A 3870-nucleotide genomic window follows, 5' to 3' on the forward strand; every position below is an offset into this window, starting at 1 on the left:
AGAAGGGGGGAGAGAAGGAGGGATGGAAGGAGTGTGTGTGTAGGAGGGAGGGAGGGAGGGAGGGAGGGAGAGAGAGAGAGAAAGAGAGAGAAACTGCAATGCCCCCAAGAACTTCTGATCTTCCTTAAGTGTTGGCTTATGAACAAGATTTGCAACCCAGCCCACGTAAGATGACACCCACCCACCACTCCGCTCTCTGCCTTGGCCCTGACTGTGCCATTACTTCTCTCTGGGACCTGTATCACCATCTGCTTATTGTCTGTCTCTCCCCACTAGGAAGTAAACATCATGAAGGCAAAGTGTGTGTTCGTACGTGTGTGTGTGTGTTGGTTTTGTGGTTTATTATTCATATCCTAGAGTAGAAACCAGGCTCCTTTCCATCAACACAAACTCACACTCCGCATACATACGAACCACGGGAATTAAATCATTACATGAAATTATAAGGAGGAAGAAGGGGGTGGGGTCGGAAGTGGGGAACAGATGAAGGAGGAGGGTCTCTTTCCCCAACCTGGGAGAAGAGGAGGCAGGAACTTTGTCTTTCTTATTCCCTGCTTTATTCTCAGCACCTAGGACATTCCTGGCACATAGTAGGTGTTCCATAAATATTTGGTCAAATGTGTGAATGAATAGCTGATTCTTTCTCAGCCAGGGACTCGGTGCCTAGAAAACCTGTGACAGAACACAGGGGCCCAGACTTCCCACAGCCCCCGCTCACGGTCCCATCCAATGTCCAAGGCCTTCAAGGTCACCTTTGGAGACTTATCCTTCCATGTGTCCTTGGACACGCAAGCACAGGTCCCACATAGATGAGGCCTCAGAAAGTACAAACGGATTTCAGAAATAAACCTCCATCCACGCGGCATATTCATGCCATTCACATTTTGGCCACAAGAGGTCACTGTGGCTGCATGTAGCATCTGAGGCAGACCAGGTCAAGGTAAAAGTTTGTCGTGATTTTTCACTCCAGTTTCTGTGGCCGGGACAAGCGGAAAAATGCACCCCATAAGAACAGCTCTGAGAATGATTCTAGAATTACTAGAATGACGTGTGTGCGTCTTCACAGAGGTGACAGATATAATCGAACAAAGGTGGGCTCCAAAGTCAGTATACCTGGGAGAGAATCCCAGCCCCACCTGCCTGGGTGATCTTGGCCAAAGCTCTCTGCCTCAGTCAGTTTGCCTTTCTGCAAGAAGGATAATAATAGTGCTTTCATCGTAGGAATTTTGTGAGGGCTAAATGAGTAACGTACAAAGAACTCTTAAAGCAGTGCCGGGACTGTCCTCAGGAGTCGTAAAAGCGATTTTCATTTCTCCTGTATAACTCCGAGCATTCTTTATGATAAATTGTGTGATTTTTTGTGTGATTATGAATGGCTTTGTCCCACCAGAATAACCTCTGTGAAGGTAAGGATGGGGCTTATCTATTTTTTAAAATTTTTTATTATGAAAAATGTTGAATATACATGCAAGCAGAAGAAAGTGCCTGCATGTTTCCACAGCCCCGGGTGCGGTGCCTGGAGCATAGTAAGTCTTCAGCAAATGCTTTTCTAATGGCTATTGATTAGGTCAGTGTCAGGCACCAGGGCTGAGAGAGCGAACTAGACCCAGGCCCTGCCCTCAAGGAGTTCATGGCCTAGTCTCAGGGTGAGGGGAAACAAATGGAGGGTACGATGGGGGCATCCCACCTGGCCAGGTGAGACTTCCTGGAAGAAACTTCTATATTGAACACTGAAGGAGGCATAGGCGCCAACGAGGTGAGGAGGGCAAGGGAAGACTGCCCCAGGCAGAGGGCACGGCAAGCGCAGAGGCCCTGGGGGTGCGGGAAGGCACAGCGTGTTCGGTAGGATCAGCTGGACTGGCTGCCAACTGGTTCTTCCATGTGACTCGCCCTACTGAAGCATTTTCCAGGCTGTCCTGCCGACTGAGGGTGAAGAGAACTAGTCGTGAAACTTGCCTGGTGAGTCTTCCTTGCCAGCTTGCAGCCCACCCTGGAGCCTCTCATGGTGAGGCTGGCCACAGTCCCCCAGGTGGCCTCCTGTGCAACTGGTGTTTCTTACAACAGACGACCCACACCCAGCTCGAGAAGGGAAGAAAGTCAGGCCAAAGAGATCACCTGGGAGTCGTCTGCAGCCACCTGGACGTGATGGAACCGGGGCTGAGAACCGCCACCCTGGGGCACGTGGATCGGGCAAGAGCAGAGGCGAGTGGGGTGGGGCAGCCGTGAGCTGGGGGGTGGGGGGCATGTCTGACTCCACCGGCCTGGGACAGCCTAAGATTCTCACCGAGGACCCCAGCAACCTAGTCCCTGCATCTGTCTCCAAACGCATCTCCCTTGCACCCCTCACCCCTCTGCTGCTCCAGCCACACTGGGCTCTTTCATAGAAAGTGCCAAGCTCTCTTTACTCCCCGGGACCCTGCTCCCGTAGACTCACTGCTCTGCCCAGACTGTCCCCCTCACACCCTCCCTTCTCCCAGGCTGGATGAGTCCCATCCAGGCCTCAGATCTCCCCTTCTACGTGACCCCAGAGAGGTTCCCTGAGCTCCCTCCAGAGCAGCCCCCCACTTTAATCTCCTTAATCAAACGTTGTGCTTTTCCTTAAGATTCCTTATCAAAATTAACAATTGAATATTCAGCTGTGCATGATTAAGTCCTGTCTCCCCCACTTTGCCTTAAGCTCCAGGCACACACGCCATGGTTCTAGTGTCCCCACAGTGTACCCAGTGCCTGAGCAGTGCTGAGTACATGGAGGTGTTTAATACATGAATGAATGAATGAATGAATGAGGTCAGCGATAATGTGCAAGCCCACTCAATAAGCAACAGGATTTCCTACTATCAAGTTCCCATCCTGAAATGTCCAACACTGGCCAACCTTGTCCCTTGGGCATCAGTGTCATTATCATTATATTTACAATGACAGTAGCCGTCCATATCCCATCAGAAACCAACAGGGCCACCCAATTCAAAGTCTCCCCAAGCTGTTACACATCTCATCAGCCTCCCACTGTCTGAAAAGCACTTACCATGAATTATCTTAGCCATTTGCCTACTTGCTTTTTTCTGACCCTCTGCCCCAGAAGAGGGGGCATCTGGATTATCTTGGTCACTGCCCACATCTCCAGCATTGAGCGCAGTGCTTGGCATCCAGGAGGTATCAACCCCCACCCTACAGTCTGCATATGTCATTTCGCACACACTCTCACACTCATCTGTGGCGCAGGTACAATGAAGCCCACATTACAAGTGATGGGGCAGAAATCTGGGGAGGCCATCTGACTTCTAGATCAGGCTAGGTGGCGGCGAGCAGCAATTATTAGAGCTCTTACTCCCTGATTCAGAGCGTTCTCTAAGAATCCTGGCAGCTCACAAGACGGACACAGGGCAGGATTTCTTCCACTTGTGCCTCCTGGAGCTTTCCTGCAAAATTCAGAGCAAATGCAAGGCTGTCCTGGAGGGAAGACCCACACTAGCTGTCCCTAGCTAGTCAGGTCCTCGTCCACCCACCAACTTAAAGACAAAACGAGGAGCAGTTTTCATATGTCTGGGCTCACAGTCCAGGACGCCCTGGCCTCACTCAGTAACCAGTAACTCTCAAGACCTTGGAAACGTCCTTCCCTTCCCTGGATCTTCATTTACGCACCTAAGAAACAACAAGCAGAGAGCATCTCTCTCAGTCGCTTCCAGCGTCTTTGCAAGTCTGGTTTTTGTTTTTGTTTTTAACCTTCAAGCAACTCCCCACAACAAAATAGTGGATGCACATCGTGCTCCGAGCATGAGCACAACCACGTCATGAGCACGGACTTCCTGCCAGAGCCACGACAATTACGCCGTCAGGTGGGCCACCACTGGGGGACACGAGCGTAGGGAC

The sequence above is a fragment of the Pteropus vampyrus genome, unplaced genomic scaffold (genome assembly GCF_000151845.1).
Source record: "Pteropus vampyrus isolate Shadow unplaced genomic scaffold, Pvam_2.0 Scaffold86, whole genome shotgun sequence".
Taxonomy (NCBI): Eukaryota; Metazoa; Chordata; class Mammalia; order Chiroptera; family Pteropodidae; genus Pteropus; species Pteropus vampyrus.